At 40.7% G+C, this 12,014-nt stretch overlaps 1 pseudogene; it reads right to left on the bottom strand.

Moving 5' to 3' along the window:
• Positions 1 to 5,159: 5,159 nt before the first annotated feature.
• On the bottom strand, positions 5,160 to 6,183 carry LOC129553996 (olfactory receptor 51I2-like; annotated as a pseudogene).
• Between the last annotated feature and the right edge of the window lie 5,831 nt (positions 6,184 to 12,014).

The raw sequence follows: 12,014 nt of genomic DNA, 5'->3' as shown, positions 1-12,014 counted from the left end.
TCCCTTATCACAGAAAACCTCTTGCTCAGTATTCTTTAACCACACAGACCTTATTTCAGTTTATTAAAAGAGCCAAGTTACTGCTTCACTTTGGGGCTTTCTTGTTCATCCTTTATTCCTCTATTTGCTTTCTTCTGCCTCACTCCTCTGTCCTTAGATCTTAAATATTTTCAAAGAGACCATTTGGGTTGACCCTCATTAAGTAGGTGTGAAAAGCCATATACCAAACCCATTATCCTCACCCTACACATACTTAATTTCCTTGATACCACTCCACATATTTTAAAATTTTATGATTGCTTCTGTCCTTGAAATCTTTTGTTCTCTCACTAGACTGTAAGAGCCATGAATACAATAGCCATATGGACTGTTGCTGACACAGAGCTCTTGCACTGTGCAGTGTCTGGAATAGAGCAGATTTTCGTCAATATTTGCTTGTTTGAATAAATAAATGACAAAATAAATAATCAAATCTGTAAACTCAATGAAAAGAGAGGAAGGAAAAGAAAACTACTATTCTCCTATCCTCCAAATATTGGGAAAAGGGCTGATTTTAAAGAGGAAGGTGGTTGAGCTCTTATCCCAGGCATTAATGCATTTTAGAATTGAAAACGTGTTTGATTCCTGGGTGACTGGGCATAAGAGAAATGCCCAATGAAGGGTCTTGTTAAATTTTTAAAAATGAATTTATAAAAAGAATTAAGGTCAACAATAAATCTCAAGTATTTGGGTCTATCCGTACTGCTTTGAGAAGTGTGATGGGGGCCCTCACGGACATATGTGTACTTACAACCTTACTATTGGATAATCTGCCTAGAATTAAAGCTAATGGATGTCCTTTCATCAACTTCCTCTATCTGCCCAACATGCCTTACATCTGTGCTCTCCTTCCTATCATTCAGTCCCTAATTCAATAGTTCATAATCTCATCGTTTCTTTTATAGTTTCTTAGGGTGGCTGCTTGGCTGGTATCATTTCTCTTACCTACACGACCACCTCCTCCCCTGGCAGATTTCTCAAGCTACTTCAATCACCTCAATTTTCCTCATTTTCCTTTCCACACTGAAATTGGTGTATCCCTACACCACTGAACTTCTTAATCATTTTCTAGGCCAGGCTGCCAGTGCCTTTGGCTGGAGCTCTGTACTGTCACTTGGGTGTACTTCCCTTCAAGGCTTCAGCATCTCTGGGGCAACCGCAGGAGCGGAGGCCCTAGGTTCTGTCTCCATGCTTTGTAATTGGTGGAGTAACACTATCACACAGCACACAGCAGATGCGATGCATTCCAGTTTATTTTAATGTAGAGAATTAGAGTTACGCCGCTATATCACTGAGTTGTGCTGGTTATGTACGGCACAGATTAGAAATTAGTCAAGTTATGATGAACAATGAATTCCTTCCGCTCTGAAGCCACATGGTGGGATATATCTAACTTTTCCCATATATATCAATGAAGACACTGAAGCTTGGAGAAGTCAAGTTTCTAGTGAGTATACAGTATTGAATGATCTAATCTTAATTCTGTTTGTCACATAATATGTTGTTGTTTCAAATAAACTGCAATGTTTGCCACAGACTGCATGTGGTACCAGGCTTACTAAAAATCTGTCAGTGTCTCCTTGTGGTCCTCAATTTCCTCATCTGTAAAATCGGAAACTGAGACAGATTATCTTTCTAATTCTGGCATTCTATGATTGCAAGACCCAGTGTTCCTAAGATAGATTTGTTTTTCACTTTCCTACCTTTTCCTTTTATTGTTTTTCCCCCCTCTGATTCTCCTTCCCTTAAGGTTCTCATGAACTTTTGTTTTTGCTAAACCCTCCACATGCCCAACCATTTTTTTCCTCCCTTCTGTTTCTTCATTCACATCTCTTAGAAACCCCATTCAATCATTCAGTCATTTACCTGGTGATTTCTGATTTCTCTCTCCTCTCAGCTAGCTTGAGCCTCCCAAGAACAGCAATTCTGATTTATATTCATAAGGCTCTACTCAGCACAATGTATGGTATATCTTGGGAATTTGGTTGCTGTGATGAACAGGTGAATGAATGAAAGTCACCAGAGTAATTTGCATACTATGCTTGCATGTTGCCAAGCATGCATCTTTCTATTTTTCTAGAATGGTAGCCCAGAAGAGATTTTGGTACCCTTAACCATTACCACTCTGGATCACCAATATAGACATCAGTCTTAGAAACAGAGCCTTGGATTTTGAGGCCTTCTCTGAGCTAATCCAGGAGCCACAGGAAGAGATTATCCTTGATCTTTCCCTTATGCAGAATATGAAACTACCACTGAGGGTACTCAGTACTCCTGTCTCCATATTTCTCTGCTACCTCTGCCTTCTGTCACTTACCTCCATTTGACTCTTATTTTGAAGGAGGAGAGGGGGAGGTAACAGAAGTATCCTCCAGGACTCTGGACATAGACAAGGCTCTGAGTCTGGGCCCTGGCTACTTACCCTGGCTGCTTCCCCAGGCTGCTTTGTTGTGCCACTTCTTATATAAACTCGGGAAGACTCTGCAGATAAGACACTCCCCTTTTATGCTGCTTCAGGGGAGTGCAGCCCATCTCTAGGGATATCAGGCTTTGGGTCACAGAGAAATTTTTTCTGCTCTGCTTCACTCCTGGGATGGGAACATGTGATGAGAGGGTAAGAAAGATGGAAGAGGTTGAAGGGAGCTTTCAGGAGAAAGGGAAACCCTGATCAATTAGAGATATGAGCCATCAGAGCTCTCCGAAATGTAGAGACTCTCTGGTTATCTACCCCAGCCCTCTGTAAAACTTGCTTTCAACAGGTTTTGATGCTTCAGGGGCCCATCTATGTAGTACACATCATTTTTTTAAACAAAAAATAAGATTTAATTATAATAGGTAAATCCACAAAATGACTATTTGTTGAACAATATTTTCTATATATTTCTTACAAAGTTATTGAAAGTTTATATTTTCTATTTCTTCAAATTGAAAAAACAATCTCGGTTTGACCCTGTTTTAAAATTCCTATAACTAAAATGTATATATATATATATTTTTTTAAGTAATTAATTTATTTTTTTATTGGAGGCAAATTATTTTACAATATTATATTGGTTGGTTTTGCCATACATTGACATGAATTTGCCCCGGGTTTACATAAGTTCCCCCTTCTGAACCCCTCTCCCACCTCCCTCCTCCCTTTATCCTCCCTCTGGGTCATACCCGCATGCCAGCCCGAGTATCCTATAACATGCATCAACCCTGAACTAGTGATTCGTTTCACATATGACAACATACGTGTTTCAATGCCATTCTCCCAAATCATCCCACCCTCACCCTCTCCCACAGAGTCCCAAAGACTGTTCTATACATCTGTGTCTCTTTTGCTATCTCGTATACAGGGTTATCATTTGCATCTTTCTAAATTTCATATATCATTTTAAAAAGAATATCTTTCTCTTTGCTGGAAAGGGGCAGAGTTAGCCAACACAGAGATGACATTACTTATGACCAATAACTAAACTGAACATTCAGAAGTAGGTCATGAGGAAAAAAGGAATGCCTATCTCACTGAATGAAAAATGCTTTTCACCAAAAGAACTTTCAAGAACTGAAGGAGCATGATATTTGGACACGGATATTAAGATCACTGGCCAAGGTTTTGGAGGAGACCAGGAAGTGGTAAATCCTCTGAATATCCTCATAAAACATATGTATGTAGGGGACTTCCCTAGTGGTCCAGTGGTTAAGACTTCACCTTCCAACGTAGGGGTTGCAGGTTCAATCCCTGGTTGGGGAGCTAAGATCTCACTTGCATCGTGGCCAAAAATACCAAAGCATAAAACAAAAACAATATTGTAACAAACTCAAGAAAACCTTTAAAGAATCTTGAAAAAATAATAAGAACCTCAAGGGCTGGTCCAACCACAATTCTGGTTATTCATAGGCTAAGGCCATCATTAAAATAATTATATATATAAAAAAAGCTATTGGCACATCATAGAGTGGGAGAAAAAATGCTCAAATATTAGGCAGCCAGACGCATCAGTGAAGCTCTTACAGGTTCAGTGCTCTGTGTCCTGTCAGCCTACCCTCTCCAAGGTAAAGGGAAAATTATTTCACCTTGTTCTTCCTACTTCTTCCAAAGAGGCACAGAACCTATTAGTCTTCCTTGGGTTTTAGAGAGAGCACTTATACACTTGAAAATAATCATTTGACCCATTTATTAGGTGCATAAGAGGATGTCAGTTTTGATGGGGAATACCAGACCACCTTACCTGCCTCCTTAGAAACATGTATGTAGGTCAAGAAGAGACAGAACCGGACATGGAACAACAGACTGGTTCCAAGTTGGGAAAGGGAGTATGTCAAGGCTATATACTGTCACCCCGCTTATTTAACTTCTGTGAAGAGTACATCATGCTAAATTTTGGGCTAGATGAATCACAAGCTAGAACCAAGATTGCTGGGAGAAATATCAACAATCTCAGATATGCAGATGACACCACCCTAATGGCAGAAAGCTGGTTTAAAACTCAGCATTCAAAAAACTTAGATTATGGAATCCTGTCCCATCACTTCATGGCAAATAGACGGGGAAAAAATGGAAATGGGGGCACACTTTATTTTCTTGGGCTCCAAAATCACTGCAGGTGGTGACTGCAGCCACAGAATTAAAAGACGCTTGTTCCTTGGAAGAAAAGCTATGACAAACCAGGTTCCTCTGTCCATGGAATTCTTCAGGTAAGAATACTGGAGTGGGTTGCCATCCTTTTCTAGGGGATCTTCCCAATCTAGGGGTTGAACCCATGTCTCTTACATTGGCAGGAGGATTCTTTACCACTGGTGGGCTATAGTCCACAGGGTTACAGAGTCAGACACAGCTGAGCATGTACACTTACTTAATTCAAAGGTGAGATGTTTGAAGGGAAAAACCATTTGTAAATCATTTCTGTATTCCTTGTACTTAGCATAGGACCAGAAAAAAGTTAACATTGAAAAAATGTATGTGAAATAATGAGAGAATAAATAAATAAATGAAAGTTTCCCATGATTATCAATCACCTCTTTTCCCAGATGCCCAAAACCGTTCTATGGTGGGACTTGATTTATTCAGGAGTTGAAATTTTGATTTGCCAAACTTTTCTCAAGGCCCCCAATCTTGTAGGCATCTGGTATCATCAACTCTGGCATTTCCCCCTCAGCACCCAGAGGATGGCCTCCCTGATGGTCTTGGACTTGACTCTGTAGATGATAGGGTTCAGCACAGGGGGTACCACCAGGTACACGTAGGCAATAAGGGGGTGTATTATGGGGGGAAGGTGTCTCCCCAAATGGTGGATCATGGACACACCTATGACTGGAATGAAGAAAACCAGAACAGCTAAAATATGAGAAACACAAGTGTTGAGGGCCCGGATACACTCCCTGGGAGAGGCCAGACCCAGGACCGTGTGCAGGATGAAAGTGTAGGACAGGACGATGAGCAGGGAATCTATGCCTGCAGTGGACACAGCCACACAGAGCCCATAGTGGATGTTCATGGTGATGTCAGCACAGGCTCTTCTTGTCACGTCAGCATGGAAACAGAACGAATGGGACAAAATGGTCTTATTAGGGCAGAAGTTCAGACGTTTAAGCAGGAAAGGCATTGGGAAGAGAGACAGGGTAGCATGAGCCACAATGGCCAGCCCAATCCTGATGATGACATTGTTTGTGAGGACAGAGGCATAGCGCAGGGGGTTGGAGATGGCCACAAAGCGATCAAACGACATGGCCAGGAGCACCGAGGACTCCACCACGGAGAATGAGTGGAGGAAGAACAATTGGACCAGACAGGCATTGAAGCCGATGAGCTGGTGGTCAAACCAGAGCACAGCCAGCGTGGTGGGCATTGTGGACAAGGTAAGGCCCACATTGGTGAGGGCCAGCATGGACAGGAAGTAGTACATGGGCTGGTGCAGGCTAGGGGGTCCTCCTCACAGCCAAGAGGATCAGGCAGTTTCCAGTGAGGGCCGCAGTGTACATGGAGGAGAAGGGGATGGAGAGCCAGCCATGAATGGCCTCTAGTCCAGGGATGCCAATCATCAGGAAAGCAGGTGGCTGGAAGAAAGAGATGTTATCAAAGGACCAGGAAGGGATCATCTTTGGAAGGCAGCTGAGGTCTCCAGAAAACTATGACTTTTTCAGTCTCGGCAGATAGAAAGACACTGACCAGATATCTGTCAAAGAAGACATTTATTTATTCTTTTCATTTATTATTTTTCCCTTTCTCAGCTTTTACTTTGTATTATTAACTGTTCCAAGGATGTAAATGCATTAGCCAATGTGTCCTCAAAACAAATGCAGCATGTTGGGGGATAGTTTAAATTTTTCATGGCTGGGTGGGTGCTTGGTTGCTCACCCATGTCCAGCTCTTTGCAACCCTTTGGATCCCATGGATTCCAGAGGCCCACCAGCCTCCTCTATCCATGGGATTTCACTGGACTCCTCTGTACATAGGATTTCACCGGCAAGAATACTCGAGTATTGCCATTTCCTCCTCCAGGAGAAAATAAATGACTGAAATAGATTTAGAATTTCTTTCTTTCTAAATATAAATGCTATACTCTTTCTGCCCTTTGCTTGCAGTCAATGTCTTTTAATACTGAAAAAAGTGATGCTTGTTAACACTCTTCACTAAGTAAGTGAAACTGAAAATCGCTCAGTTGAGTCTGACTCTTTGAGACCCCCATGGACTGTATAGAAGAAGATCCAGTGGATCTTCTCAATCCAGGAATTGAAATGGGGTCTCCTGCATTGCAGGCAGATTCTTTACCAGCTGAGCTACCAGGGAAGCCCTTCACTATGTAAGTTCAGTTCAGTTCAGTCGCTCAGTCGTGTCCAACTCTTTGCGACCCCATGAATCACAGCATGCCAGGCCTCCCCGTCCATCACCAACTCCCGGAGTTCACTCAAACTCATGTCCATCGAGTCGGTGATGCCATCCAGCCATCGCATTCTCTGTCGTCCCCGTCTCCTCCCACCCCCAATCCCTCCCAGCATCAGACTCTTTTCCAGTGAGTCAACTCGTCGCATGAGGTGGCCAAAGTATTGCAGTTTCAGCTTTAGCATCAGTCCTTCCAATGAACACCCAGGATTGATCTCCTTTAGAATGGACTGGTTGGATCTCCTTGCAGTCCAAGGGACTCTCAAGAGTCTTCTCCAACACCACAGTTCAAAAGCATCAATTCTTCTGTGATCAGCTTTCTTCACAGTCCAACTCTCACATCCATACATGACCACGGGAAAAACCATAGCCTTGACTAGACGGACCTTTGTTGGCAAAGTAATGTCTCTGCTTTTTAATATGCTGTCTAGGTTGGTCATAACTTTCCTTCCAGGGAGTAAGCGTCTTTTAATTTCCTGGCTACAATCAGCATCTGCAGTGATTTTGGAGCCCAAAAAATAAAGTCTGACACTGTTTCCACTGTTTCCCCATCTATTTCCCATGAAGTGATGGGACCAGATGCCATGATCTTCGTTTTCTGAATGTTGAGCTTTAAGCCAACTTTTTCACTCTCCTCTTTCATCAAGAAGCCCTTGAGTTCCTCTTCACTTTCTGCCATAAGGGTGGTGTCATCTGCATATCTGAGGTTATTGATATTTCTCCCGGCAATCTTGATTCCATCCTGTGCTTCTTCCAGCCCAGCATTCCTCATGATGTACTCTGCATAGAAGTTAAACAAGCAGGGTGACAATATACAACCTTGACGTACTCCTTTTCCTATTTGGAACCAGTCTGTTGTTCCATGTCCAGTTCTAACTGTTGCTTCCTGACCTGCATACAGGTTTCTGAAGAGGCAGGTCAGGTGGTCTGGGATTCCCATCTCTTTCAGAATTTTCCACACTTTATTGTGGTCCACACAATCAAAGGGAACATTTCATGCAAAGATGGGCTCGATAAAGGACAGAAATGGTATGGACCTAACAGAAGTAGAAGATATTAAGAAGAGGTGGCAAGAATACACAGAAGAACTGTACAAAAAAGATCTTCACGATGAAGATAATCACAATGGTGTGATCACTCACCTGGAACCAGACATCTTGGAATGTGAAGTCAAGTGGGCCTTAGAGAGCATCACTACGAACAAAGCTAGTGGAAGTGATGGAATTCCAACTGAGCTATTTCAAATCCTGAAAGATGATGCTGTGAAAGTGCTGCACTCAATATGCCAGCAAATTTGGAAAACTCAGCAATGGCCACAGGACTGGAAAAGGTCAGTCTTCATTCCAATCCCAAAGAAAGGCAATGCCAAAGAATGCTCAAACTACCACACAATTGCACTCATCTCACACGCTAGTAAAGTCATGCTCAAAATTCTCCAAGCCAGGCTTCAGCAATATGTGAACCGTGAACTTCCAGATGTTCAAGCAGGTTTTAGAAAAGGCAGAGGCACCAGAGATCAAATTGTCAACATCCGCTGGATAATGGAGAAAGCAAGAGAGTTCCAGAAAAACATCTATTTCTGCTTCATTGACTATGCCAGAGCCTTTGACTGTGTGGATCACTATGTAAAGCACTCTCTAAATGCTCATCATCGTCATCCCTTTGCCCTGATTATTATTGTTATTCCATTGATAGTGTATTTTGCATATGTGCTTTCACACAGCACATTATTTTTTATCTTGTTGATAGACAAGAGAAACATTTTCGCTAAGGTAAAAAGAAAGAAATTCTTAAGTCCATGAAAGGAGGAGAAAACTACAGCTTTCACCTGACTCAGCTATTAGAACTTGAGATCTTTTTGTATTTGGAGGGTCTGAGTACAATCCAGGACTTGATTGTCTTCTAATCAACACCCGGTAATGATAAATTCCTAGGCTGAATGTCATATTACTTACTCAGAAAGTTAAATGAAGAGATGCTTGATTCTCACCAGGTCAACTAAGAGCACTTTAGTTTTTGGGATCTATCTCTGCCTTGCCCAGAGAATATCCATTGCTTTACAGGAATCATTCCTTCACTGCATTCATTGAACATTCCCTACCACTGTTTCCACTTTTCCCCATCTATTTGCCATGAAGTGATGGGACCAGATGCCATGATCTTCATTTTTTTTTTTTTTAGAATCTAAAAAGCCACACAAATGAATTTATTTTACAAAACAGATAACAAACTCGCAGGCATAGAAAACAAATTATGGCTACCAAAGGGGAAAGGGGGAAGGAATAAATTAGGAGTATCATGTTAACAGATACTCAGCACTACACAAAAATAGATAAGGATTTACTCTATAGCTTAGGGAACAATATTCAACATGATAATCTATAATGGAAAAGAATCTGGAAAAAAAAATATACAACTGAATCTTCGTTTTTTGAATGTTGAGTTGTAAGCCAGCTTTTACACTCTCCTCTTTCACCTTCATCAAGAGGCTCATTAGTTCCTCTTAACTTTCTGCCATTAAAGTAGTATCATCTGCATATCTGAGGTTGTTGATATTTCTCCCAGCAATCTTGATTCCAGCTTGTGCTTGTGCTTCATAGAGCCTGACATTTCACATGATGTACTCTGCATATAAGTTAAATAAGCAGGGTGACAGTATACAGCCTTGATGTACACCTTTCCCAATGTTGATCCAGTCCATTGTTCCATGTCTAGTTCTAACTGTTGCTTCTTGACCTGCATGCAGGTTTCTCAGGAGGCAGGTAAGATGGTCTGGTATTCCCATCTTTTGAAGAATTTTCTACAGTTTGTTGTGATCCATACAGTTAAAGGCTTTAGTGTGGTCAATGAAGAAGAAGTGGATGTTTTTTTGGAATTCTCTTGCTTTTTCTATAATCCAATGGATGTTGGCAATTTGATCTCTGGTTCCTCTGCCTTTTCCAAAACCAGCTTGAACACCTGGAAGTTCACGGTTCATGTATTGTTGAAGCCTGACTTGGAGAATTTTGAGTATGACTTTACTAGCGTGTGAGATGAGTACAATTGTGCGGTAGTTTGAGCATTCTTTGGCATTGCTTTTCTTTGGGATTGGAATGAAAATGGACCTTTTCCAGTCCTGTGGCCATTGTTGAAGTTTCCAATTTTTTTGGCATATTGAGTGCAGCACTTTCACAGCATCATCTTTTTTTAAATGTATTTATTTTAATTGGAGGTTAATTACTTTACATTATTGTATTGGTTTTGCCATACATTGACAAGGATTTGAAATAGCTCAACTCAAATTCATAGTAACTTGATATTTTTATGGATTATACTCCATACAAAGTTATTGTAAAATAAGGCTATATTCCCTGTGCTGTACACCATACCCTTAAAACTTACTTTATACCTAGTAGTTTGTACCTCTTAATCCCCTTCACCTATTTTGCCCCTTTCCCCAGCTCTCTTCCCTCTTATAACTTTTAAGGAATTATAATAACAACAATAAGGCAATGTTTAAAAAAGAAGGGAGAGGCTTGGTGAGTTTCCCTAGGCTATGCTGGAAATGAGCCTAATTTTCAAATTCAAGCCTATTTGGCTTACACACTTTCAGGGGTCTTACACCACCTGTATTGACTATGGGCTGTGCTAGATATGGAACATTTTGTTAAGTGTGGGGCTGGCAGGATTAGATTATTAAGAAAACCTTGTTCTCTTCTGATATTCCATAGTGACAAGATTTGAGGTTCTGCAGTTGAAGCCCCTTCCTGTTTCTTTAAAAATCTTCTTTTTAATTCATTCTGTGACCCTTTGGCTCCTTCTTATAAAGAAATAAAATTTTCTGTTTATTGTGTTAATTATCTCTTGGCTACTGCTTTTCTTTTTCCTAATCCAAGACACATTTCCTCAAGAATCTCATTCATTCTCAGTGTTTTGATAATTTCACAAATTTCTGTTTTTTCCCCCAAGAGTAATCAATGAATGAACAACAAAATAATAATTGAATGAATACACCCTAAATTTTAAAATCCAATTCCCCTCCACTGTGGGGCTTCTCTGATAGCTCATTTGGGAAAGAATCTGCCTGCAATACAGGAAACCCCAGTTTGATTCCTGGGTTGGGAAGATCCCCTGGAGAAGGAACAGGCTACCCACTCCAGTATTCTGACCTGGAGAATTCCATGGTCTGTATAATCCATGGGGTCATAAAGAGTCGGACATGGCTGAGCAACTTTCACTTTCACTTTACCCTCCACTGCAACCCTTAACATAGCACCTCCTAGGTGCATATGTTCACAACTTAAAGTATAAATTTTGTATATATTAAAAACCAGTGGCACCTTCAGATTAATACAATTACTATTTATTATTTTCCAATTTTATTTAGGTTTACTTAGGATGAACCCAGGAAATACCCTCTGTCATTAGAACCATAAATAATGACATGATAACAGAAGGTGAATTCTGGGCTGTTCATTTAACTTGTGGGAATCTGAAGATTAATTTTACGTCAGATTAGTGTCTCCAATCTCTTTCTTCCATTCTGCATTAATTGATCTATTATTGAGTTATTCACAAATCCCTTATCTTAGAACTTGCCTTTGTCCACAGTTCATAGGTAGATCCCATGCAGTTGTGGGTATTGTGTGAGCTATTACTCTTAGCTGCAGTGGAAGGATCCAAATAGTAATTTAAGCTGAAATTTAGAGCACAGGGAGTAAAATGATAGGATACCAGTTAAGATTAGTTGCCAAACCCATGAGCAATTCCAATGCAATCACAAGAATTTCTCCCTTGCATCCAGATCATGACCTTTCTATCACCTTTTGTGAATATTACAGTGTCATGAGGAGCCTGATAGTAGAAAAGGATTCTCTGTAGTGAAACAAAAGAAAAGCTTTATTTTCTGTTCTTTTACTAAAATGCCTATTTTAGTAGCCAAGTTCTATCAACATGTTTCTTGCTTCCCATGAGGTTCGGAAGCGTTATAATAAATCACTTTAACCTGGAAACAGACCAGGTTTGTTCTTCTATTATTATCTCCAGGACCCTAAAGAGTCAAAGATATTATGAATCACAGTTTTCCTCCCGTAAGGAATTTAAGCACTTCCCCTTTAGCATTCTAGGT

This window comes from Moschus berezovskii, chromosome 14 (genome assembly GCF_049115385.1).
Source record: "Moschus berezovskii isolate FMDL1 chromosome 14, NW_MosBer_1.0, whole genome shotgun sequence".
NCBI classification, from domain to species: domain Eukaryota; kingdom Metazoa; phylum Chordata; class Mammalia; order Artiodactyla; family Moschidae; genus Moschus; species Moschus berezovskii.
This window is presented reverse-complemented; position numbering and strand designations above follow the sequence as displayed.